The sequence below is a fragment of the Saccopteryx leptura genome, chromosome 10 (genome assembly GCF_036850995.1).
Source record: "Saccopteryx leptura isolate mSacLep1 chromosome 10, mSacLep1_pri_phased_curated, whole genome shotgun sequence".
Lineage (NCBI taxonomy): Eukaryota > Metazoa > Chordata > Mammalia > Chiroptera > Emballonuridae > Saccopteryx > Saccopteryx leptura.
In genome coordinates this window covers 48,993,115-49,020,778 of record NC_089512.1, presented here as the reverse complement: position 1 = coordinate 49,020,778, position 27,664 = coordinate 48,993,115, and the positions used below count along the sequence as shown (strand labels likewise).

At 40.8% G+C, this 27,664-nt stretch overlaps 1 protein-coding gene and 1 pseudogene across 3 annotated transcripts in view; both read right to left on the bottom strand.

The window, feature by feature from the left end:
• The window catches only part of VGLL4 (vestigial like family member 4), a 173,790-nt gene that overhangs the window by 126,545 nt on the left and 19,581 nt on the right, over positions 1-27,664 (bottom strand). The window lies entirely within an intron of this gene.
• On the bottom strand, positions 5,609-14,064 carry LOC136382408 (serum paraoxonase/arylesterase 2 pseudogene; annotated as a pseudogene).

Below are 27,664 nucleotides of genomic sequence, written 5' to 3'. Positions count from 1 at the left end.
AGAGAGACAGACAGAGGGACAGATAGGGATAGACAGGAAGGAGAGAGATGAGAAGCATCAATTATCAATTCTTCGTTGCGGCTCCTTAGTTGTTCACTGATTGCTTTCTTATATGTGCCTTGACTGGAAGTGGGGGGCTGCAGCAAAGCAAGTAACCCCCTGCTCAAGCCAGCGACCTTTGGGCTCAAGCCAGCAACCATGGGGTCATGTCTATGATCCCACACTCAAGCCAGCGACCCCACACTGAAGCTGGTGAGCCCACGCTCAAGACGAATGAGCCTGCACTCAAGCCAGTGACCTCGGGGTTTTGAATGTGAGTCCTCTGCATCCTAGTCCAACACTCCACCATCTGGTCAGGCTCTTTTTCATGTGTGTGTGTGTTTGTGTGTCTGTGTGTCTATGTATGTGTGAGAGAGAGAGAGACAGAGATAGGCACAGATAGATAGGAAGGGAGAGAGATGAGAAGCATCAATTCTTCATTGCAGCACCTTAGTTGTTCACTGATTGCTTTCTCTTATGTACCTTGACCAAGGGGTGTCAGGAAAATGAGTGTCCCCTTGCTCAAGTCAGAGACCTTGGGCTCAAGCCAGCAACCATGGAGTAATGACTATGATCCCACACTCAAGCCAGCGACCCCATGCTCAAGCTGGCAAGCCTGCATTCAAGCTGTATGAGCCCACGCTCAAGCCGGCAACCTTGGGATTTCGAACCTGGGTCCTCCGCATACCAGTCTGATGCTCTATCCACTGTGCCATCACCTGGTCAGGCCCCTTCCTCTATTTATTAAAGTCAGTAATTTCTGCACTGACACTAACCATGTGCAGATAAGTAGATATTTGGGGACAGTTACTAAAATGCAAGAGACAACATCAAACCAAAAAAGCAATACAAGGACACAAAGATTATGCAAGAGTAATTTAAAAATATTGTATATCAATTGCCTCAGAGAAAGATAGCATCTATGAAAGGGTATAAATTTTTATAAAGTTCTAGAAAAATCAAAATCATGATAGCAGAAGTTTTAAAAATAATTAATAGGATTGGAAAAGAAAGCTGTGAGAAAAATCTTCCTGGAAGGAGAACAGAAAGTCAGTAAGGGAAAAAAAGAAAAAAACAGAGAAGGGTGAAATAATTAAGACCAGTCCAGGAGGTCCAACATCTAAAAAATAAAATCGCTAGAAAGAGAGAATAAAAAAACAAAGAAAAATGACTAATGAAATTATTTAAGAAATTTCCCCAGGAATGAGTTTCCAAACAGAAGGAGCTTATAGAGTCTCCAATAAAAAGGATCACAAAAAAAACACAAGTCACAGCACTGCGAAATTTCAGAACACTGGGAAGAAAAAGATGATTCCAAAAGTTTCCAGAGAGGAAAAAAAAGTCACATTAACACATAAGAAATCAGAATACCTTCAGATTTCAACAGTAAGACAATGCCAAAAGGCAATGAGGCTTGCGTCCAAAGTTCTGAAGGGAAATTTCCAACTGAGAATCCTATACCCAGTTAAACTATCAATCAAGTGAGAATGTAAAATAAAGGTGTTTTCTACAATATCTCAAAACACTTACCTTCCACAAGGTATTTGTTAAGATAAGCTCTTTGAAAATAATAGTAAATCTGGGCAGAGAAACACAGGAGATAAAGGACATAGAAAAAGGTGAAGGAATCCACAGAGAAAGTGAAGAGGGGTCCCAGAATGACTTTCATGTGTGTCCTAGACCCAGTGTACAACCATGTAGACAAACCAGAGACTATGAGCAGTTCAAAATCCCCAGGGATTTGTACAATTAAAAAATAATTTAAAGGCCCTGGCTGGTTGGCTCAGCAGTAGAGCGTCAGCCTGGTGTGCGGGGGACCCAGGTTCGATTCCCGGCCAGGGCACATAGGAGAAGCGCCCATTTGCTTCTCCACCCCCCCTCCTTCCTCTCTGTCTCTCTCTTCCCCTCCTGCAGCCAAGGCTCCATTGGAGCAAAGATGGCCCGGGCGCTGGGGATGGCTCCTTGGCCTCTGCCCCAAGCGCTAGAGTGGCTCTGGTCGCGGCAGAGCGACGCCCCAGAGGGGCAGAGCATCGCCCCCTGGTGGGCAGAGCGTCGCCCCTGGTGGGCGTGCTGGGTGGATCCCGGTAGGGCGCATGCGGGAGTCTGTCTGACTGTCTCTCCCCGTTTCCAGCTTCAGGAAATAAATAAATTAATTAATAATAATAATAATAATTTAAAGCCCTGACTGGATATCTCGATTGGTTAGAGCAGCGGTTCTCAACCTGTGGGTCGCGACCCCGGCAGGGGTCGAATGACCAAAACACAGGGGTCGCCTAAAGCTTGGGTCACGACCCACAAGTTGAGAACCGCTGGGTTAGAGCATCATCCCTAAGCACAGAGGTTGCGGGTTCAATCCCTGGTCGGGGCACATACAGGAACAGATTGATGTTCTCCCTTCTCTCTCTTTCTCTCAATCCTTCTCTCCCCCCTCTCTAAAATCAATAAATTTTTTAAAAATTAAATATTTTAAAAACACTTCCAGTTAATAATTAAAGAAGTACAAAAATATGGAACTGAAGTATCATATATTTCATCTATTGAATCAGAAAAAAGAAAACTTGGGGGAAAAAAAGCCAGTATCTATTACAGGTGAAACAGATCTAAACATTAACTATTTTGTATAGTAGTAAGTTGGTACAAACCTTTTAAAAAGCTATATTAAAAAAAACTTAAGAAATTATATTGTTTTACCCAGTAATTCTCTTCCTAGAAATAGGAAAGAACTAAAAAGAAAATGCTGTAAGACAAGAAAACAGTCACTATCTATAATAACTATAGGAGCGGGAAGCATCAACTCGTAGCATAAACTCCCCAGGTAATAAAAGGGGTAATTTTATTATAATAAGTAAATTGTGTTATAACTCCATAAGAACCCTGTGAAATTACGAGCCTGGTCTGTGGTGACACAGTGGATAAACCTTCGGCCTGGAATGCCAAGGTTGCTAGTTCAAAACCCTGGGCTTCCCTGTTCAAGGCACATACACTAAGCAAGCAATGAACAACATGAAGCAACTATGAGCTGATAATACTTCCCATTCCATGCTCCCTTCTCTCTCCTGTCTCTGTAAAATCAATAAACAAAGTACTGGGGGGGGAAAAAGAGCCCTGTAAATTTAAGCATTTGATAATTTATATTTAACCAATTCATTAAATTTTTTTCAAAAGAAAAGTTATCAAATAAAAATCACTCATAATCCTGCCACTAAGAGAAAACCCACAGCGAACTTGTGTCATACCATAAATGTAGTTTTATTGTTAAATATTTAGGATGTTTTCAATATTTTACAATGCCACAATAAGCATCACTGTGCAAATCTCAGATTATATTCTTACGATAAACTCCTAGGAACTAGTAAATTAATAAGTATGAACAGTCTGCTCATTTGTATTCCCATCAGTGAGTATGAGTATGACTTGTGAAATTTTTTTGAAAGCAGATGGCACATTTTTAAAAGTGCTACAATGAATAGAACATGTGAACAAAAAGGAAAAGAGAACACACAGGTAATTATTTTTAAAATTTCATTTAATGTTGTAGCCTTATTGTTTTACAATTTAAATTACTAATTCCATGAGCTAGCTTCAGTGGAAACCACTGTTTTCAGATCTCAGTTCTCAGAATAGAATCCCTAAAGATTCACACCAAATAAAATGTTTCCGACCCATAACTAAATTCTTAGTATCATGGTATTTGTCACTCCAGAGGTAACAGCACTAATTCTGACCTACATACTAATTACCTTTCAGCAGGAATACTGTTCCAAGTCACAATGCTTCTTTTCTTTTCAACTGGCTTTTGTTTAGCTTGGACCCTCAACATATTATCCTAATCCAATTGAAAGGTTTAAGAGCCCTTATAACGGTCTCCCTATTTGTTTATGCTGAAAACATTTCATAAAACTAATTTTTAACTATATTCATTTTTAAAGCATAGCAAAGGAATATTCCTATGAAAAGCCATCTTTGCCTGGCCTGTGGTGACACAGTGGATTAGGCGTTGACCTGGAACGCTGAGGTTTCCGGTTCAAAATCCTGAGTTTGCCCAGTCAAGGCACATACAAGAAGCAACTACAAGTTGATGCTTCCCACTCCTCTCCTGCCTTTCTCTAAGATCAATAAATAAAATCATAAAAAAAGTCATTTTTGCGCTGGCCAAATAGTTTCAGTTGGTTAGAGCGTTGTCTAAATATGTAGAGGTTCCCAGTTCCATCCCCAGTCAGGAGTTCTCTTTCTCTCCCTATTCCTCTCTCTCCAAAATCAACTAAATTTTAAAAAGAACGAAAATAAAATTCTTTTTTTTAAAAAAAAAAAAAAAAGGAAAGCCATCTTATTTTTAAGTATCCCTATAACAACCATGTGTTCGTTTTCACAGCTGTACAATAATCAAATATCCCAAAACACTACCCAATTCACACCTACTAAGAGAAATAATAATATTCCACTTAAAATTAAAACATTATTTTGTTTAAAGGACTACACACAGATACTCTGGGAGATCTCAGTGGGTGGGAGAGACGACAGACTGACACAGAGATAACAAGCCTGATGCAAGGCAGACTACACCAAAACGTAGAGCCCCATAACACGCCAAGACTGGTTCCAGAAGAGCAGTGGGAAGACAGTGAGTGGGAAGACACTACAGGCTTGTTCTAGTAGATATCATTTAACCACTTTTTCTCTTCATGTGCAGCATTTATGTCAAGTTCCTTAACAAAATTCTAAATGAAACTTTCATGACTGACTACAGATAGTCAAAGTAATGTTCTCCTACTCTGAAACAGCACAGTGGAAAGGCTATGCACAGTGAGGTCAGGCAAGGCTGGTTTCCCATCCCGTCTCTGCCACCAAACTGCTGTGAGATAACAGGCAGAGTCCCAATCTCTGCAAATGGAGATAACAGTTTCTACATCTCAGCATGGCGGCGAACATGTCATCAGCATTCAATAAATGTTTGTAGAACAAATAAATTGAAGGGTAGTATTACTCCGGAGACTAATTGTGAAAATGCTCACCTCAGAGTAGTACTCAGGAAATGGGAGCAGCCCTCCCTTCCATTCCCTTCCAAGGCTCAGTACCCTGCCTTGTTCTCACCTGCTAGGGTTTGCACTCTGTCACAGATAACCCATTCCCACAGTCAGAGAGGGTTTGTTTTGTTTTGTTTTGTTTTGTTCTGGAGGGGGCGGGGGGAAATTTCAGTTAGTCTTTAACATAACTCCACCTCCTCCATAGTAAACAATGATGTAAGTACAGAACAGCCAAACATGTTATCTATCAGTACCTCTGAACAGTCACACTATTGGAACAGAGGTCACTCACATTTTACGGAAATAGGATTACCAAAAGCAGCTTTCTTTTCTCTTCTTTATTTGGCATTTTAAAAACTATTCTTTTTCCTTTTACATTAAAAGTCTATAAGAACTGAAGGGGCCTTTCCTTCCTGAAATAAAATGAACTGTATGAGCCATCCATTTCTGGCTCAACTTTGCTGGTTAAATTCCCTCAGAAACAGCAATTCACAGAAAATCAATTGTTAAGAGAAGTTAGCACACTTGTATACCGAAAATACAATTCAGAACTCACAACGCAGGGCTCTGAGGTACAAAGTGCCTCTGAACAGCTTTCTGTCATACATTCAGATTCCCTGGAGAACAGACCCATTGTTGGCATAAACCGTAGTCACTGCAAGCTTCTCTGATAGAATATTCTGGATGCAGAGAACCTCTGATGAGGGAGAACTGTCCTGCTCATAAATGAAGAGCTCCTGGCTATTTGGATGACAGCTTACTGATATTTCCCCCGAGGAAAGAGTGATAAATTATCCACTAGTGCAACCAACTTAAGTACTTTTTGTTAAGTTAAATTTATATTAGGATGTTTTTCCAAAACATGAATTTCAAGAACCAACAGATGTACTTTTTATCAGGTGAAATACTGATCCCGTTTGCTGAATCAAATCTTTCTGCTACCACTTTATCATCATTTGGACTGTATAAGCAACATTTGTCCAGTGTGAGTTCAAGTATGTTTCCAACTACTTTAAGAAAGGATCAGAAAAAGTGGTCACCACTGGCAGAGAAATGTGGAGGTCCAACAGCTATGATAACATTCACACTTGGATGAAGCTTATATTCAACTGTTTGAAGAAGCAAAAGATTATCATCTTCTTCAAATTTAAATTTTTCCACTGTATTCTTGAATTCTGGGTTGTTTACAACAAAGGGATAAACTGTGTCTATGAAAGTGCTGATACCATGTGGGTTAAACAAAGCCAAATTAAACCCATGGCTGATTCTTAATTCCAAAGCCTTAGATTTCCCTCTTTTAGATTCATCAGTAGTATTCCTCCAGGAATATCTGGTGTGACACTGTGGAGTCTTGGACATTTTAGACCCATACTAAAGAAAGCCAGACCATTGGGAAGTATGTCAGTATCTTCAGCATCAGCTTGGATACCTTTATTCAGGTGGCAGTTTGGAAGGTCTACAGATTCTACTTCGCTGGAGGTTTTTCAGTAGATTCTTGAGCACTCAAAGCCTCTCACTTGGCAGTGCCAGCACTGTCCTCAGCAAGCCTCGGACCCCCTAATGCCCCACATTCTCCCCACCCCCCGACTCCATGGCAGAGGAACTAGCACTGCTCGCTTGTTTGCTCAGGCTTAGCTGGGTAGCGCTGTGGACAGCGCCAAGTCCCACTTGGGCTGTGGGGGACAGCGCTCCTACCTGTCTCCTACCTCTATGAGAATTCTTTATGGAATAAATTCCAAATTCATATGTTTAGAAGTGACAACCTAATTTGATATTAGTCAACTTTTGTCATCTTCCTCCCAGAATTAGCTCCCCTTCTAAAATTCTTTTTTTTAATGTTTTTATTTATTGATTTGAGAGAGAGAGAGAGAGGAAGAGAGGGGGAGGAGGGAAGAGAAGGAGAAAGAAAGAAACCTCAATTCATTGTTTCGTTTAGTTATGCACTTATTGGTTGCTTCTGGTATGCGCCCTGATCCACCGAACCACCAGCACAAACCTCCCCTTCTAAAAAAATTTTTTTCTCAACCAAAACTAAACACCTGGTATGACTGTGTTATGCACTGTGAAAAACTGAGACTATAGAATCCCACCCATAATAACTTTCACCTATTTGGAAGTAATAAACTAACATGTGAAACAACAAATAGAAAATAGTAAGCTATTAATTCCACTTATCAAACAGTTATTTAACTGAAAATTCAACTTTATATGATAAAAATACTTTATATGATAAAAAAAATTCCATGTTTATTGCATATGAAAACAACCTATGTGTTTGTCAACAGATGAATGGGTAAAATAAGATGTGTATACACACACACATACACACACACACAATGAAATAGTAGAGTATCCATAAAAGAAAGAAATCCTACCATTGCAACAACATGAATTAATCTGTAGGACATTGTGCTCAAAGACAAATAGTGCATGATTTCACGTGTATTTATGTGGAATCAAAAAAAGGCAAACTCGCTAGAGCACTGGACTGGGATGCAGAGGACCCAGATTCAAAACCCCGAGGTCACCGGTTTGAACAAGGGTTCACAGACATGATCCCATGGTCACTAGCTTGAGCTCAGAGGTCACTGGCTTGAAGCCCAAGATCACTGGCTTAAGCAAGGGATCACTTGCTCTGCTGTAGTCCGCTGGTCAAGGCACATATGAGAAAACAATCAATGAACAACTAAGGAGCCGCAATGAAGAATTGATGCTTCTTATCTCTCTCCCTTCCTGCCTGTCTGTCCCTAACTGCCACTCTCTCCGTGTCTCTCTCTCTCTCTCTCTCTCTCTCTCTCTCTCTCTCTCTCTCTCACACACACACACACACACACACACACACACACACAGGACAGACTCCTAGAAACAGAAAATAGAAAAGTGGTTGCCAGAGGCTGGGAAGAGAGAAAGGGGGAGATGTTAGTCCAAGGGCAAAAATTTTGTTAGTAGATGAGTAAGTTCTGGGGATTTAATGTACAGCATGATGACAACAGTTAATAATACTTACTGTATTATATACTTGAAATTTGTTAAGAAAGTAGATCTTCAGTGTTCTCTCAGCCCACTCCCCAAAAATATGTGAGGTGATGGATATTATTGGATTGTGGTTATTGTTTGACAATGTACATATATATCAAAACACAATATTGTACACTTTAAATATATACAATTATTTGTCAATTATACCTTAAATAAAGCTGGTTGAAAAAAACCACACATCATATAATAAATAGGTGAAAAAAGGAGGCACTTTAGTAGGGGAAATATAACTTCCTTCAAATATCCCAAGGATGGAAACAGTAACAATTCCAAGGATTGGAAGAGAGGTTCTAAGTAACTGGAAATAGAAGTGTCCAGGAGAGAAAGTCACATGGCTACAGATTTCTACTTAATAATAAAACTGTTCTAACTCCTCAAAGTGTTTAACGATTGACAGTATAATGAAGTAATAAGGACAACCCTGCATTATAGGAAAGATCGAACAAGAGAATAATCAAGTTCCTATCCATCCCAGTAATCCTCAAAAGGAAGTAAAGGTTTTATGCAAACTGGGTTCCCTGAGATGGAGACAGAGTACAGGAAGTGTGTAGGGGATCATCCCTATAGGAGACAAGGAGACAGGAGCAGATAGAGAAGTTAGACTATGATGTCATAATAGGGCTTCAGCCAACCCCTTCAGAGTCAGGGCAAGATAGTCGGCTGGACTTTTATACCCACTTCATCTGTCAGTCATTGAAGGCAGACTGCACCCAGAAAGGGATGTGACCCTAAAAGACCAGACTCCCTTCAACTGAGTGATAACAAACAGCTGGGAACCACTGGCTGGCACATGACCAGTAGCAGATGGAATCTGGGAGGTGCAGCATCCACTATAAATTACATAAATTGCTTGTGTATCAATTATTTCAGTAGGATAACATCAAATGCCAAAACCAGCCTTTGGCACTTCACAATATTCTGTTGTAAAAATATTCAGGAGCTTGCCTGACCACGTGGTGGTGCAGTGGATAGAGCATTGGACTGGAACGCGGAGGACCCAGGATCGAAACCCCAAGGTCGCTGGCTCAAGCCCAAAGGTCATTGGCTTAAGCAAAGGTCACTCTGCTGTAGCCCCCTGGTCAAGGAACATACAAGAACGCAATCAATGAACAACTAAGTTGCTGCAACAAAGAACTGATGCTTCTCATCTCTCTCCCTTCTTGTCTATCCCTATCTGTTTCTTTCTCTGACTCTCTCTCCGTCTGTAAAAAAATAATTTCAGAAGCTCACTGCCCTTACAAGGAAGCAGAACAGCCCATCAATATTACTTCATTTACAAACAAACCTAATTTTTTAAAATATCTACTTTCTTTCTTACTACAGAGAGATCCCATCCCACTCTCTACAGCTACAGTTTAGAAGGTTGAGAATCATCATGCACAGGACTACGGCTGTGTAAATTCTGAAGTTAAAAAATAGCCAAGACTAACCAGCAATATTCAAATTAGATAGAAAAACAAATGTTTTTTTCGATCCTTAACCACCTCTCCATGATATATAATTTACTCACCCATAGAAAATGTGCTGCCTGATCAGCTGGTGGCACAGTGGATAGAGCATCGTCTGGGATGCTGAGGACCCAGGTTCAAAACCCCGAGTCACTGGCTTGAGCATGGCCTCACCAACTTGAGCACAGGATCAGAAACATGACCCCATGGTCACTGGCTTGAGCCCAAGGTCACTAGCTTAAGCAAGGGGTCACTGGCTCGGCTGGAGCCCTCCTCCCACCGAGGCATGTATGAGAAAGCAATCAATGAACAACTAAGGTGCCACAACTATGAGTTGATGCTTCTCATCTCTCTCCCTTCCTGTCTGTCTGTCCGTCCCTCTTGGTCCCTCACCTCACTTAAAAAAAAAGTGTGCCTAACCAGGTGGTGGCGCAGTGGATAGAGCATTGGACTGGTATGCACAGGACCCAGGTTTGAGACCCCGAGGTCACCAGCTTGAGCGCAGGCTCATCTGGTTTCAGCATAGCTCACCAGCTTGAACCCAAGGTCACTGGCTTGAGCAAGGGATCACTCGCTCTGCTATAACCTCTTGGTCAAGGCACATGTGAGAAAGCAATCAATGGACAACAAAGGTACTGCAATGAAGAATTGAACTGATGTTTCTCATCTCTCTCCCTTCCTGTTGTCCGTTTGTCCCTCTCTCTCTCTGTCACACACACACACACGCACGCACGCGCGCGCGCGGCGCACACGGGGGCGCACACACATACACACACACACACACACACACAAAAGATAGATGGAACAATAAAATAAACAGGTGTTGTTTTGGAGCCACTGTTTATGGTAATTGTTACAGCAGCAATTGAAAACTAATACAATTGCTTATTAAAGCCTACCTCTTGCTAGATATTAAGTAAGAATTATGTCCTATATATTTCAATATGTCCTATTCAAAGCTTAGCAAAACTCTCTATACAAATCTGGCCCTGAATAATACCTTCTGAATGAATGAAATCTTTTAAATCCCCTCCTGCCTTCACTAGGAGAAGAACTATATTAGAACCAATCTAGATCAAAATTTTTTTTTTCTTTTTCTGAAGCTGGAAACGGGGAGAGACAGTCCGACAGACTCCCGCATGCGCCCGACCGGGACCCACCTGGCACGTCCACCAGGGGCGACGCTCTGCCCACCAGGGGGCGATGCTCTGCCCCTTTGGGGCGTCGCTCTGCCGCGACCAGAGCCACTCTAGCACCTGGGGCAGAGGCCAAGGAGCCATCCCCAGCGCCCGGGCCATCTTTGCTCCAATGGAGCCTTGGCTGCGGGAGGGGAAGAGAGAGACAGAGAGGAAGGAGGCGGGGGTGGAGAAGCAAATGGGCGCTTCTCCTATGTGCCCTGGCCGGGAATGGAACCCGGGTCCCCCGCACGCCAGGCCGATGCTCTACCGCTGAGCCAACCGGCCAGGGCCTAGATCAAATTTTTTTTAGTAGGGCTCTTTGTCACAAGAGCCCAGGAGCTATAGGCATTCACATATTTTATTTTATTGTTCATTGATCTTAATTTAGTTTATCTAAGTTCTTCCTGAAATATAAAAATCTCTATAAGGATGACTAATTTTCAAATAACAACAAACAAATCATTCCTATACACAAAATTCATTAATGACTCTTCTTTGCCCTCATCTCACAAGAACCTCTATCTGATGATGGATATTTAAGATTCTGGAGTTGGTCTGTATTTACCTCTTAATTTCCCAGTGTATGTACAAAACATTGTTGCCTTTCTTCCACATCAGTCAATTTTTCTTTAATCACATCTAGTCAATTTTCAAGCCAACCTACTTAATCTTTTAAGTTCAATGATCATATTTTAAACTTTCATGCAGTTTGTTGTTTAAAATATTCTTTTTTCATAGCAGGCTACTTTTATTTAATATATTCACTATCTCAAATCTCTTAGAAGAAAACAGCTAACATGTTTTTAGCTTCTGTATTTCCCAAAGTCTGCTTACTCTGGGTCTTTTCTTTCATCCTGTTTGCTTCAATGGTCTGACGACCCTTTGACATTTAGGCATATTTAAGAATAAAAGACTGGCCTAACCAGGCGGAGGCGCAATGGATGGAGCATCGGACTGGGATGCCGAGGACCCAGGTTCAAGACCCCGGGGTCGCCAGCTTGAGCGCAGGCTCATCTGGTATGAGCAAAAGCTCACTAGCTTGGAACCAGGGTCACTGGCTCAAGCAAGGGGTTACTCGGTCTGCTGAAGGCCCGCGGTCAGGGCACATGTGAGAGAGTGATCAATGAACTAGGGTGTCATAATGTGCAACAAAAAACTAATGATTGATGCTCCTCGTCTCTCCATTCCCATCTGTCTCTCCCTGTCTGTCTCTCTCTCTGTTTCTGTAAAAAAAATAAAAATAAAAAAAATAAAAGAATGGGTCAGTCAACAAGGGCAACTAATACATGCTTCCTCTCTACTATTAAGATTCTCCTTGGGGAGTGTCAAATACAGGCTATCTGTAAGAGTATATAGGAGGTGTCCAGTGATGGGCTTCAATTTAGGGTATATGAGTGGGGAGCAAGTAGAAAGGCAAGATAAAAGAAAAATACAAACTTCCCAAAATCAAGTCTTTCCTGTAGTGGCAAAGGACTTGAGAAGATGTTGTCCACCGCTTTCCCTAGAACCTTTGATGTTGGGGGTAACCATGGTGATCTTGAACTCTACATGTCTGCTCTCTCAGATCCCTAAACCCCCATGATGAATGCTTCCAAGACAGATGTTCACTTTCTTGAGAGCAGAGATCTTAGTTCTTAGCCAGGGGGTCACTGTTATAAATGGAATACTTCAATTTCCTGAACTTTGCTCCAGGGCCCCGTCCTGTTGGTAGTTGTTAATCACTGCAAGCTTCTGCTTTTAATTCTGTACTCTTTTGCACCTGTGTTTTGGGTTATGCTTTTTTTGTTTTGTTTTTTATTTTTCTTTTGTCGATCTAATCCCATCTGTTTTCAGTTTTCCAGAAATTCTTCCTAACTTTTGGACTACAGATGATAGGCACCTTTTCTAGTTTTCCAGCAGTTTTACAAATTTTTCTACTGTCTATGTTTTGTTATTTTAAAGGATTTTTGGTAAGTGGGAAGCTAGAAGAACTTGTTCAGACTGCCACTTTAATCCAAAAATAGTTAGTCCTCCTGTATTCTAAATGAAATATTCCTTTCTAATTTAAACTGCTTTATTCAATGTACTCTAAACTAGCACTTTGCTAAAAAATGAAAATTCATTTTTCTCATTCCTTGATTACTAGTGAACAGAAACAGATCTCTCCCTTGGCTAGTTTCTTTAAAAAATGAGTGAAGTGCGCCTGACCAGGTGGTGGCGCAGTGGATAGAGCGTTGGACTGGGACGCAGAGGACTCAGGTTCAAGACCCTGAGGTCGGCATCTTGAGCGCAAGCTCTTCTGGTTTGAGCAAAGCTTACCAGCTTGAGCCCAAGGTCGCTGGCTTGAGCAAGGGGTCACTCGGTCTGCTGTAGCCCCTCGGTCAAGGCACATATGAGAAATCAATCAATGAACAACTAAGGAACCGCAACGAAGAATTGATGTTTCTCATTTCTCTCTGTTCCTTCCTGTCTGTCTGTCCTGCTGACTCTGTCTCTGCCACAAAAAAAAAAAAAAATGACTGCCTGACCAAGCAGTGGTGCAGTTGGATAGAGTGTCAGACTGGGATGAGAAGGACTCAGGTTCGAGACTCCGAGGTCGCCAGCTTGAACGCGGGCTCATCTGGTTTGAGCAAAGCTCACCAGCTTGGACCCAAGGTCGCTGACTTGAGCAAGGGGTCACTCGGTCTGCTGAAGGCCCGCGGTCAAGGCACATATGAGAAAGCAATCAATGAACAACTAAGGTGTCGCAACGAAAAACTGATAATTGATGCTTCCCATCTCTCTCCGTTCCTGTCTGTCTGTCCCTATCTATCCCTCTCTCTGACTCTCTCTCTGTCCCTGAAAAAAAAAAAAGACTAAAGTGCAATTAAACAAGGTTAAATTCCATGAAAACAATGACTTATAATCAATATTTTCCTTAAGAAAAAAAGCACATATATATGTAGAGTTTGATGAGAAAGACAATTCTAGAGAAAGAGATGGTAATTTTCTAGGTTTCTAACAGGAATATGTATTCATTTCATTTACAAGAAATCAAGAGTGGGATCCAATAAAAAGGCAGTTACAATAAGTCTAAAGCCACTAGGAAGTAACAAGTTTGATTTTTCAAACTAGAGTCAATTTCTCTAAAAGTGTAAACCCCAAATGTTTGCTTGCACAAATGTTATCCCCACCAAATGCCAAATCAACAAGTACTTCATGGGTGTGTAACATAAATCCTTAAGAAAGCAAAAAAGAAGATAAGGAAAATAAGTGGCCTTCATGTTTTAACAGAAAATCTGAATGGGGGAAAAAAATACACATATCCATATTATTTCCACATTAACTCTTTGAGTAGTAACAAACGTTCATGTACATCCTCGTGCCTGACCATCCAGAGTATGTTTTGTACAAAAATTTTTATTTTAAAAATGTGTAAGGCAACATTAAAAAAAAGCAAATGTGCCCTGGCCGGTTTGCTCAGTGGTAGAGCGTCGGCCTGGCATGCAGGAGTCCCGGGTTTGATTCCCGGCCAGGGCACACAGAAGCGCTCACCTGCTTCTCCACCCCTCTCCCTCTCCTTCCTCTCTGTCTCTCTCTTCCCCTCTCTCAGCCAAGGCTCCATTGGAGCAAAGTTGGCCCAGGCACTGAGGATGGCTCTGTGGCCTCTGCCTCAGGCGCTAGAATGGCTCTGGTTGCAACAGAGCGATGCCCTGGATGGGCAGAGTGTCGCCCCCTGGTGGGCATGCCGGGTGGATCGTGGTCGGGCGCATGCGAGAGTCTGACTGCCTCCCCGTTTCCAACTTCAGAAAAATACAAAAAAAAAAAAAAAAAGCAAATGTATATATGTTCTTCTTGTTTCCATAAATTGTTATCAAACAAACATGATTTTAAATTAATAAAACTGTAACTGGAACTAATTTCATTTTTTTAAAACAAAAACTCACTCCCAGGGGTCAGCAAATATGAAAAATAAACACTACTCAAAGGGTTAAGACATTTATAGGTACTAGGAGATGGTTTAATGCTAAATATCACCCTTTTCATCACTTAAAAAATTGCTCTAGTAATTCACAACTATAATGGGGCTGTGGAGAGAAGCTGATGTAAGTTGCTTTAAAAAAATCTACTGTTATTTTAGGTTATATTAATAGAAGAAGTACTGAGACTATACCAGATAACACATACTAAATAATACCGATAAGCTCCAATCTTGGCAAGGGAACTACTGTTTGACTCATATGAAAATTTTAAAATCTAGAAATTTTACATGAAAAGTCAGGTTTCAATTTGTTTGAACACTCAAGAATATTTGACAAATCCAGCCCCACATTCCCATGTAAAAGCCGTCAGCTGGAACCAGTGACATGGGACAGGCACACCTCAGAGATATTGCAGGTTCAATAAAGCATTTTAGCCCTGGCTGGACAGATCAGAGCATTTTCCCAAAGTGCAGAGGTTGCAGGTTTGATCTCAGGTCAGGGCACATATAGGAACAGATCAATGTTCCCTCCTGTCTCTGTCTCTCTCTCCCTTCCTCTCTCGCTAAATCAATAAATATTTTAAAAAAAAAAAACAGAAAACAAAATGATTTATCATTTTGCTGGCAGAAAGTCTTGCCTTCACTTTGCAAGACACAATGAAGTGAGGTGCAAGAAAGCAAAATATGCCAGTAAATGGTAACAACTGGCTCTTTTGGAAGAATAAAACAAAAAAGTCCTAATTTGTAGCTTGTGCCATGTTATAAACACTCCCGCAATGACCAATTTCAAGTTCCAATGTAAAGTCCAGAGTTGGGAAGAGACCCGCAGGGTCAGCCCTCAGGAGCCAGCTCTGACACAACGGCCAGAGCCGGGTGTGGCCGCCCTTGTGGAGGAGAAGAGGCCCTCTGCCCCGCAGGGTTCCCACTGCACCCTACAGTCTTACATTTGGCTGCTTCATGCACTTGTCACCAGTCTGCCCTTACCCCCTTCACCGTCAGGAAGTCTAGGACAAAATCTAAGTCGGTGGCAGCCCTAGGAACACTATACTAAATTAGATCACATACAGAAACCAGCGTTTAGGTCTGAATGTACCATCTTACAGGAGGGACACTGATGAGCCAGGTGTGTGGAGAAGACAGCGACTTCCCATGAGTTTAGACATATTCAACAAAGAATGGTAGCTTGTACTGAGAATATCTGGACAACATACTAATTAGGGCAGTGATTTTTAAGGTGCAGAGAGGGGAAGAGAGACTGGGAAGGAACATGCTGGGAGGCAAAGGGAATATCACAAAGACGTGTCAAATGAAAAAAAAGGAAGTAAAACCTCGGTTTTCGTTGGCTGCGGTTATTGTCGGTTTCGGTTTTCGTCGATTTTTTTCCCCCCACGAAAAATGTCTCAGTTTTCATTGGTTGCCTTGAATTTCACTGGCGTGCCCACGTGACCTTGCTGCTAATTTTGCAAAAACAAAGGGCAACCCATGCATTTTCCTGCTCAGTGTGGCATTGTTTCTTGTTGTGTGAGCATCACCCTGTGCGTCTAGCCAAACAATTCCATTGCTTTCCAGTGTTTTTGCACTTTTTTTATTGATTGCGAATGATAATACTACATGTAATACTACAATTACATGTAAGTGATTACTGCGTATACAGCGTTTGGTGTAATGTGTTTATTTTGCGGTTTTTCAGTTTAAAAATGTACCTAATGCACATAAGATAAAATCACATGTGCTCTAATCTCATTGTCTCTGTTAAGTGTTTCCCTTGCTACTAAGTTAACCCTTTCCTTTTAGCTCCGTCACGGGAGCAAAAGAAGTTTCCAGAGCCAGCAGCCCTCTGAAGAAGAAGGTCAGGAACACGATCGAGTTGAAGAAGGAAATCATTGAAAAATACGAGAGTGGCTTCAAGATGGCTGAAATCAGCCATATGTACGGGAAGTCACCATCCATGGTAAGTTCCACTGTGGAGAAAAAGGAAGCAATAAAGAAGGCTAATGTAGCAAAAGGCGTGAATGTGCTAACGAAACAGAGATCACAAACAATTGAAGATGTTGAACAGTTATTGTTAATTTGGATCAATCAAAAACAGTTAGATGACGATTCTGTTTCGGAGGCCATTATATCTGAAAAGGCCAGACTGTTGTGTGCCGATCTCATTAAGAAAATGCCTGGGGCAAGTGCTAGTGTACTTAGTGATTTTAAGGCCAGCAGAGGCTGGTTTGAAAAATTCAAGAGGCGCACTGGCATACACAGTGTTACTAGGCACAGCAAAGGTGCGAATTAGACAAGTCTGGGGCCGAAAAATTTGTGTCTGAATTCAAAGATTACGTAGAGGCTGAAGGAATCATCCCCCAAGTCTTCAACTGTGATGAAACTGGTCTCTTTTGGAAGAAAATGCCAAAGAGGACGTTCGTTACACAGGAGGAAAAGGCACTGCCAGGACATAAGCCTATGAAAGATAGGCTATTTTGTTGTGTGGTAATGCTAGTGTGTTTGTAAAGTGAAGCTCTTATGGGTGTACCATTCAGAAACTCCTACAGTGTTTAGCAGAAACAACGTGATTAAAAGTAAACTGTGTGTGATGTGGAGGGCAAACAAGAAAGCATGGGTCACAAGGCCAATTTTCATTGAGTGGATGAATGAAGTGTTTGGCCCGAGTGTGAAAAAGTACTTCCAGGATAATCAGTTGCCCCTTAAGTGCCTCCTGGTAATGGACAATGTTCCTGCACATCCTCCAGGTCTGGAAGATACATTGTTGGAGGAATTCAGTTTTATCACAGCGAAGTTCTTGCCCCCTAATACCACACCACTCATCCAGCTCATGGACCAGAATGTCATTTCAAATTTCAAGAAACTGCACAAAAGCAATGTTTCAAAGGTACTTTGAGGTGACATCAGATACAGAATTGTCCTTAAGAGAGTTCTGGAAAAAACATTTCAACATTCTCAACTGCATTAGCCTCAAAGATAAGGCTTGGCAGGAAGTGACATCCAGGATGATGAACTCTGCCTGGAAGAAATTATGGCCAGGATGTGTGCATGACAGAGATTTTGAAGGGTTTGAGCCTTCCCTGATGACCCTACACATGTGGTGCAGTCAACTGTTGATCTGAGGAAGTCCATGGGTCTGGAGGTGAGTGGTGAGGATGTGGAAGAGCTGGTGGATGACCACAGTGAAGAACTCACCACTGAAGAGCTGCAAGACCTTCACCTAGAAGTGCAGCAGACGGCAGAGGAAGAAGTTGCTTCAGATGAGGAGGAAGAGACGGGAGAATGTGCCTTCTTCAGAGATTAAGGACATCTTCTCCATGTGGAGTAAGGTACAGGGGTTTGTGGAGAAAAATCACCCAGACTAAGCTGCTGCAGACCGTGTCTGCAACTTGTTTAATGATACAGTAATGCCTTGCCCCATTTTAGGCAAATCTTAAACAGGAGGCAGAAACAGACCTCGTTGGACAGCTTTCTTGTATGACATGGGTCCACTGACTCTGAAGTTGGCCCTAATGCCAAAAGACCAAGAAGGGAAGTGACCCTCACATAGTGCCTTGATGCTTAAGGTCCTTAGGGAGTGGGATTCTTCCTCCAAACATTAATATCTGTACCTCTCTCTCCCCTCCTCGCTGTCTTCCATATGCCAAGAAGAGTCTTCAGAAAGGTAAATGCCATGTTAAATATCCATTTATTCTTAATATTAGTCTTTTATATTCATTTTATATTAATTTCTTGTTGTTTTTAGTATTAAACCTACATTTAGTCTCTACAAAATGTTTTTGGTATGAATTTTGGAGTGTCTAGAACAAATTAATTGGATTTACATTGAATCATATAGAAATAATTGCCTTGATTTTGGTTGGTTTTGTATTTCACCGATTGTTTTCAGCCAGATTATCAAGGAAAACCGAGATATCACTGTACCGAACTTCATCCAAGGATTCTTGACTCTGATATATTAAAACTGAATTGCAAAGGACATTAAAATAACTCCTAGCATTTTTTTTTTTTTTATTTTTTGCATTTTTCCGAAGCTGGAAACGGGAGGCAGTCAGACAGACTCCCGCATGCGCCCGACCGGGATCCACCCGGCATGCCCACCAGGGGGCGATGCTCTGCCCCTCTGGGGGCTTCGCTCTGTTGCATCCAGAGCCATTCTAGCGCCTGAGGCAGAGGCCACAGAGCCATCCTCAGCGCCCGGGCCATCTTTGCTCCAATGGAGCCTTGGCTGCAGGAGGGGTTAGAGAGAGACAGAGAGGAAGGAGAGGGGGAGGGATGGAGAAGCAGATGGGCACCTCTCCTGTGTGCCCTGGCCAGGAATCGAACCTGGGATTCCTACACGCCAGGCCGAAGCTCTACCACTGAGCCAACCGGCCAGGGCCAACTCATAGCATTTTTACGTGTATGAAGGGAAAGCATGGATTTCTAAAGATGGAGTAATATTCATTTAAAGGAAAGATAATAAATCATCCTCAAGTGTCTAAAAAGCTGTTTGGTGAAAAAAGAATCTATTTTCAACATTCATTATGTTAATTAACAAGCCATTAGTTTTGCCAGTGGAGTCCCATTTCTAACATTTATTATGCTAATTTGATCTGATATAAAACTATAAAAGTAGCACAGACATTTGTAGTAGCTGTCTCGGGAGGGTAACCCATCTTATTAAATGCCAGGTGCCTACCCTGACAGGTAAACTTTAATTAAAGTAGCTGACCATACCTACAGTGTCTTAAATAAGCAAATAATACTATCCCAACCTTATGTTTTATGAAGCTTTTTAAAAGGAAAATAAACTACTAAGAGATATTTTCAATGTCATTGTTCACAAAAGGAAATAACTGAAAACCCAAAACTTATTGTTAGTGACTCCAACCTTTAGAAAGGGCAGTATATTCAGTACTTACTTATTCTGAAAACACAAAATGGAGTCAGAGAAGGTAACTCCCTAAGACCTTCTGATTTTCTACCTTGGAGGAAATCAGCTGACACTCATTTATTAATTGCTATTTTGATGATCGTAGCACGTGACTGCACATGAGGACATCGTAAAGCAGTGGTCCTCAACCTTTTCTGGGCCATGGACCGGTTTAATGTCAGAAAATATTTTCACAGACCTGCCTTTAGGGTGGGACAGATAAATGTATCACGTGACCAAGACAAGCGTCAAGAGTGAGTCTTAGACGGATGTAACAGAGGGAATCTGGTCATTTTTTAAAAATAAAACATTGTTCAGACTTAAATATAAATAAAACGGAAATAATGTAAGTTATTTATTCTTTCTCTGAGGACTGGTACCAAATGGCCCGTGGACTGGTACCGGTCCATGGCCCAGGGGTTGGGGACCACTGCTGTAAAGGGCAGGGGGCACCTCAGACTTTTTTTTTTTAAACAGTTTAACCTTGAATTAGGAATTCGACTTCCCAAAGCTTATTTTTTTCTGATACCTTCCCCTACTCAGCCTACTGCAAAATTTCTTGTTATAACTACCAAATAAAGTGTTTTGCAAACTATGAAGGTTATCAAATGGAATATAGTACTCCTTTGAATTCGTACCTTGTCAGTAAAACAGTGATAATTATACTGAGTAATTATTGCTAGTGCTAAATAAACTATTCCTTAGAGACGAGTCTTTCACTCCAGTGGTTACTTTATTACCCACAGGTATTATTTATTAAATGCTGATCATATTCACCAAATGGTACATACTTGGAATACAAAACAATATGGAACAGGATCCTTGACTTGAACACGTCTAGGGTCTAATATAGATTCACAGAGTCCTAGGTCATCAAGTCCAGTCACTCGCTTAAATTCCCACCACAATGCCTCTGGACAGTGCTCTACTTGAACACTTTGACAATGAGAGATTCGTTACTTTGTGAAGCTGCCTGTCATCTGAGCGAGATTCTCTCCTTGAGTTAACTGAGGTACTTACTGGAAACAAAAGCTCAATATAAAGAGGTCTGTAGCAGTGTGTGTGTGAGCCATCAACAGACATGGGAGGCAGAGTCATGGCAGTTCCTGAATATGTGCTGTTGCTCACCCTAAATGTTTGGCTGATTACAGATAGCTACTTAATACTTTGAAAATGCTATTTCACTGTCTAGGAAACCTTTTCCAAATGAAAACCTCTTTACTGACTTATCAATGGAGGTAGTATAAGTTTTATTTTCTTTTGTGTGCATTTTTTTAAAATCAGTAGTCAAGCCTTCAAATGCTCTCTGAGAAGGCATGTAGTAGAGAAATTAAGAGCATAGACTTCAAAGTCAGGATATCCTTAAGCAAATTATTTAAACTCTGTGAGCCTTAGCTTCCTTATCTCTAAATGGGGACTAATTATAGTACCTACTGAATAAAGCTTACTTACTGTAAGAACTAAATGAGATAATACTAATCCTTAAATTGAGACCCACAGACAAATACTCGGGGATCTGTGAGGGATTTTTACTTGTATTGTTATTTCAATGAGAATCTTATAAAAAATCTGGCATAAGCATATTCTGAGTCACACACCTAGTATATAACCAAACATTGGCACATGATTTCGGTGACTGTTTGCATTTTTCTCCTGGTCTGATGAAAAAAGGACAGAAATAAACCGAATATGAAATTGTGGCATTCGCACTAAGAGAAAGCCAATTTATATCACCAGAATCTGTACAATAAATATTTTATAAGACTTCACAAAGCAAAAGTGGTGGGGAAATTGTGTCAAAGGACACATGACAGTGCAGGCACAATGACATTAAAGTGTCAAACATAGCCCAGTGACAGTGGGTGCTACACACTAGTGGAGCAGGATATAGTTGTAGCAGATTGTCATTTATTGTATCATGGCTTTTATTGTCTATATTAAATTATAAATTCATATTCCGATTATGAAATTGTAAAAGAACTATAAGCATAAGTGTTTTATGCCTAGTTTTATCCTTATATATGTGTAACATTTTAATGAAGATAACCGTATTGCGGTTATTTAAGAGAACATTCTCACTTCTAGGAAATACAAATTTAAGTATATTTAGGAGTAAAGAGGTTTATCTCCCATTTATTCTCAAATGTTTCAGGAAAAAGAACATGTGTGTGTGTGTGTGTGTGTGTGTGTGTGTGTGTGTGTGTACACATAGTAAGTCCTCACTTAACATATTCAATAGGTTCTGTGACTTTAAGTGAAACAATATATAACAATCAATTTTACACAAGCTAATTGATATAAATAAGAGTTAAATTCCTAGACATCTCATCAACATTATAACAAAATGCTAAACAAAACAAAATTATTTGAGGACCTGGTATGTCTGTATTTTCTGTCTAGAGCAGGGGTCTCAAACTCAACTCAGCATGTGGGCCGCAGAGCAAGATCACAGCCGTTCGGCGGGCCGCACTAGGTCTACAAAAGGCAACTAACTGTTACACAACACTTTTCTCACTGCAGTTGAAAACAGTCTGCGGGCCGCACAAAATTGTTCGGCGGGCCGCGAGTTTGAGACCCCTGGTCTAGAGAAAGGGTGAGAATATGATAAAGGAAATGAGACATAATATAAATTGGTGAATCTGGTTATAAGACATGATAGCCAAAGAATTATTGCACCTCATACCTAGAAGGTCTAGACCCTTCTTAACTCTTTGAGTAGTGAGTTTTTTTCATGCTCGCTGACCCCCAGGAGTGAGTCTTTTTCAAAAAGTGAAATTAGTTCCAGTCACAGTTTTATTAACTTAAAATCATGTTTGTTTGATGGGAACAAGAAGAACATACATTTGCCTTTTTTTAATGTTGCCTTACACATTTTTAAAATAAAAATTTTTGTTACAATTGTACTCTGGATGGTCAGGAGGCACGAGGACGTACATGAACGTTCATACTACTCAAAGGGTTAAAGATACAGATCCAGAACACCTCCAGAAAGACTATTAAACCAGAAAAGGGACTCAGCATCAGAATTGCTGGAAATGCCTTCCCGAGCATTAAAAATATCCCTTCTTCCTCTCTTTGAGACTTGCTGCTACAGTGAGAGGCTATTGTGGTGGAAATGCATAGTACCCCTCTCAGCTGTTCAGGATATAAAGGATAAAAAACAAATGCAGAGACCAAAGCCATCAAATTTGTCTACAAAGGATCAAATCGGTGTCCTCTCAATCAGCAACTACCAGGCTATCTCAATGGAGCAGTCTTTAGGGAACAAGAGGGAGCTAAATAGGTTCAACCAAAGGGGAGCGACCATTTTCCGAAGCACTGAGTAGAAATCAGGAACAACAGGCTTAGAATAGAAAGGAGCTGCCTCTAATGGAATAGTCATGTATGCTTACAATTGCTGTGCCAAGTCCACTAGTGCTCTCAAAAGAGAACAATATAATGACATCATTCCTGTCCAGTCACTGATGATTCCAGCATGTCTGATACCCTTGCTCACTGGCCCACGTGTTAGTCAAATCTTTCCAGTACATAAAAGGGAGGAGCCAGAAATAAGTTTATCCAACAAAGACCAAATCATGTTTCTCAGCTGCAGGTCTCAAATCATTAATGGATCCTAAAATCAATTTAATGAGTCATGATCTAACTTTTATTTAAATAAAGTAGAATGCAAGAAGAATAAAACTGTGCAAAGTCAGTGTAAGTAGTCTCATGGAGCATTTTTATGTCATGTCACTACCTGAGAGTACAAGATCACAATATACCGGTAAATCCTTTTTTACTCCATGCCATCGTCAAAAATGTTTGAAAGCCACTATATCAGATGTCAAGAGGAAAGGCAAGAGAAAGAGGAAAGGAGAGAAAGAGAAGAAAAAAAATCAGGCTCCACTCAAAGGAAAGTGCTGACTAAATCATCATACACTGGGCACCTAGCAACTATTAATAGTTTAGTTTATTGACGCTGTGCTGACAAAGTCATCGTGATCTTGGAGGAAAGAAATCAAACTGAGAAAACGGTATGTGAGTACAACTGATCATTATGTAACAATTAATTGGATAGGACAGGAAAATATTCCACACATCTGGGCATCAGTCTCCATGATTGTAAAAGTTCACACTCCTGGGAAAGCTTTACTCCAAAGGAATATGGTAATTTGTTTCATCAATTAGTCATCTTCAAACATCTTCACCAAATGAGGAATTAGTGAATTTCTAGGAACAAATGCAACAGCACCACCTGCAAAGTCTGCCTTCTCTTATGTTCCCTCTATGTCACTCACACTAACTTTATCCAGCTTTTTCTGATCATATGTATATCATTAGATCAGATCAAAAATACTATCCCCTCCACCAAAATCCGCAAAAACAAGAGGAAAAGTCAAAGATGTCTACAATTATTAACATACAGGCAACATTTTTTTTACTTTTATTTTTTTGTGACAGAGACAGAGCGCGAGTCAGAGAGAGGGACAAACAGACAGGAAGGGAGAGAGATGAGAAGCATCAATTATTCATTGTGGCACCTTAGTTGTCCACTGATTGCGTTCTCATATGTGCCTTGACCAGGTGGCTACAGCAGACTGAGTGACTCCTTGCTCAAGCCAGCGACCTTGGGCTCAAGCCAGTGACCTTGAGGTCGTGTCTATGATTCCATGCTCAAGCCAACAACCCCCCACTTAAGCTGGTGAGCCCGTGTTCAAGCTGGGACCTCGGGGTTTCGAACCTGGGTCCTCTACATCCCAGTCCAACACTCTAAGTCCAACACTCTATCCACTGGGCCACCACCTGGTCAGGCTAGGCAACATTTCTGAGAGAAATTTTCTTACTATGGTACTCTCTTAAAATTAGTCTGATCTAAATGAGGAAATCAACAGATACAAAAGGATCTTAGAAGACACAAGAACAAAATCTGTACAAAAAGAATTGTAAATATCACAATAAAATGAAGGGTCATAAAAGAGGGATAAGGTGTTGTTTTAAACATCAGTGCATAAGTGTCCTGTCCTCAATTCTGGTTCCATTTTGACTGCTAAAAAATAGAATTGGAGGCCTTGGCCCAGTGGCTCAATGGATAGACCATCATCCCAGCATGCCAAGGTTATGGATTCAAATCCCAGTCAGGGCACAAAAGAGAAAAATACAATGAGTGCATAACTAAATAGAACAACTAAGTGGAACAGTGAGTTGGTGTTTCTCTCTCTCTCTCTCTCTCTCTCTCTCTCTCTTTCTCTAAGTCAATGGAATTTTTTTTTAAAAAGGACTTGGGGAAAAGGCTGGGGTCTTTCCAGCACCAGCTTTAATGATCACTGAAAGGAGAGATTCCTCAAGCACAAGGAAAACTGGAAACCTCACGCTGTATTTTCATTAAGTACCTTCCAGGATTACCCTGGATGCTGATTAAATCAATGTCTCATGAGCAGTGGAATGATTATTTTAAGTAAATTTATTCCTTCTAGGCCATCCAGATAAGCAACTATTGTGTTACTACAAAACCACCATTTCACTATTGACTTCAGCTCTACAGTGTACTATTGAGATATTTCTTTTGTTCTCCACTAGTAGACATAATGAAGCCGTAAGGCTATCAGGTATTATATCCTCAGGTCCTATTAGGTACTGTTCCCTTCAAAATGCTAAAACAATAACATCTTCAAAAATGCCTAAGTTTTTGGTTCTCCATGAGCAAAAGAAAAGAGAATCATTTAGGTCACCTACATGAGTTGGGAAACTGATCTCAAGTAGTAGAACATTTTTCTGTTTGGAATCAGACACCCAAATCAGATTACACACACAAGACTTTTTTAAAAGTGTTGAGGAGAATGTTAAGTGTAAGAGCAATTTATAACAAAAGCTAAAAAGAGACAATCTATGGCAGAGAAAGCTGAATCAGGTTGAACAAGCCCAAATAGGTCTTAACAAATGTACTTGAAAGACTGAACTTAATGCTCAACTTTGCCTATAAGTTACATGAGTTTTCAAATACTTGCATTACTAGGTAATAGAAAATACAACGAATGCCTGGTTTTTGAGCTTTGCTCTCTTACGAGTAGTACACACAGCTCCACAGTAAAAGTTTAAAAAGTTTCTCAAAGTTTTAAGCCTGACCTGTGGTGGCACAGTGGATAAAGTGTCGACCTGGAATGCTGAGGTCACCAGTTTGAAACTGAGGAGCCACTACGCCACTTCACCCGCAGGTGTTGTAAAGTACCAAAAGCTACAGAATTAATATTACTATTTTGGGAGGCTTGAAGAACATTTTATTAATTTGAGTTAAGGTGTGCAGAGAAATTGTGAGAAATAGTCTCTGTACTGTGTGATTCGCATAAAACCGGGATGGCCCTTGGCACTGTATTGTAAATGCAAAGGGGAGGAAGACATGGATTCCCAGACATTCCACCACACCTGTGGGGAAAGGGGTGAATAGCTAGCCAAGTGCAGGGAGAGAAAAGCCAAAATAAACCTTTTCTTATAGTAATGAGCCATTTGTGGGCATTGGTCCCCACAGAAATACCTCTCCCATGTAAATGTGTGTGGTTAACACGTGTGACTCTGGACAGAGAGATAACAGATGAACACTAGATAATATAGGAATGCCTTTTAATATGTAAAGAGACATCTTTCTACCATTGTATTGATTTATAAATTTTGTTTTCTCCAAAATGATGTATGGCTTGCAAATTGAACATGGTCCTATCATGTTAAAGGACATATGACTATAACCAATAGTGGTAAAGGACTCCTAATTACAATTTTTGCTTCTGCACTTCCCACTTACAAAACTATAGGTAAACAAAGGGCCAGCGCGCTCTCCCTCAGACGGAGTTGCCGCCGCTTGGCCAAGCTAGACAATAAAGCTTTGATGTGTAATCGACGGACTTTGTTCATGTCTTCAATGTTTCAGGTCCCTCCGGATTAGGATTAACAGAAACCCTGGGCTTGCCTGGTCAAGGCACAATGGGAGTTGATGCTTCCTGCTCCTCCCTTCCTTCTCTCTCTCTCTCTCTCTCTCTCTCTCTCTCTCTCTCTCTCCCCTCCCCCACCCCTCTAAAATGAATAAATAAGTTTTAAAAGTTTTAAAAATTGCCTACATGTTAACAATGAGCATAGACACCTTTGGACATTTTCCCTCTTCTTTAGATGTAAAAAATGATCTCAATAAACTGAAACCATTACAAAAGGATTCCAAGATTAAGACAGCCTATTCCTAACCCAATGGAATCACCAGAGTCAGAGAAGACTATTCCAGAATAAAGTCTACTCTATGGTCATTCTAGCCTATTATATGTACATAGTTGTCCCTCAGTACCCACAGGGGACTGGTTCCAGGACCCCCATGTACACCCATATTTGAGTATGCTAAGTCCCTTCTATAAAATGGAACAGTATTTGCATATAATCTCTGCACTTCCTGCCATATACTTTAAAACACCTCTAGATTGCTTAATGCTATGTAAATAGTTGTTATACTACATTGTTTAGAAAATGATGACAAGAAAAAAAAACCTGTACATGTTCAGTAGAGACCCAACCATCATAGGTCTAGTAACTATGAACATTTTTTTCCCCAAATATTTTCCACCTATGATTGGGAGTATCTGCAGGTGCAGCACCAGCAGATACAGAGCCAATTGTATATCCTTACTCTACACAACTCGAATGGCTGTGTTCAGCACAGGAGGAAAGCAGGAATTCCTCTTTTCCTTGGCAGTATCATTCTGTTCTATAAAAACAAACTGTGGGCTCCAAAGAGGCCCTGCATCTACGTCACCATGCATACTCAGTCTCCCCTTCTATACATTTTACAGCCAAAATAATCTATACACAGTAAGTTCATAAGCTCCATGAAGGCAGGGACTGGCCCTGTCCATCCACATACACACCCCTTACACATAAGCATTCGATTGTTGCTCACTGATCCAGAAACTACACAGCCTCCAGCCTGAACAGAGTGAGCCTGAAGCTGGGCTCCAGGAGAGAACCTGAGAACGTAGCAGAAAAAAAGCTTACTCTCTACACTCAGGGCACAAAAGGCCACCCTGACGTCATTCTTTCTATTTTTCATTTGTATAAACAGTATTTTCTTTGAATAATCC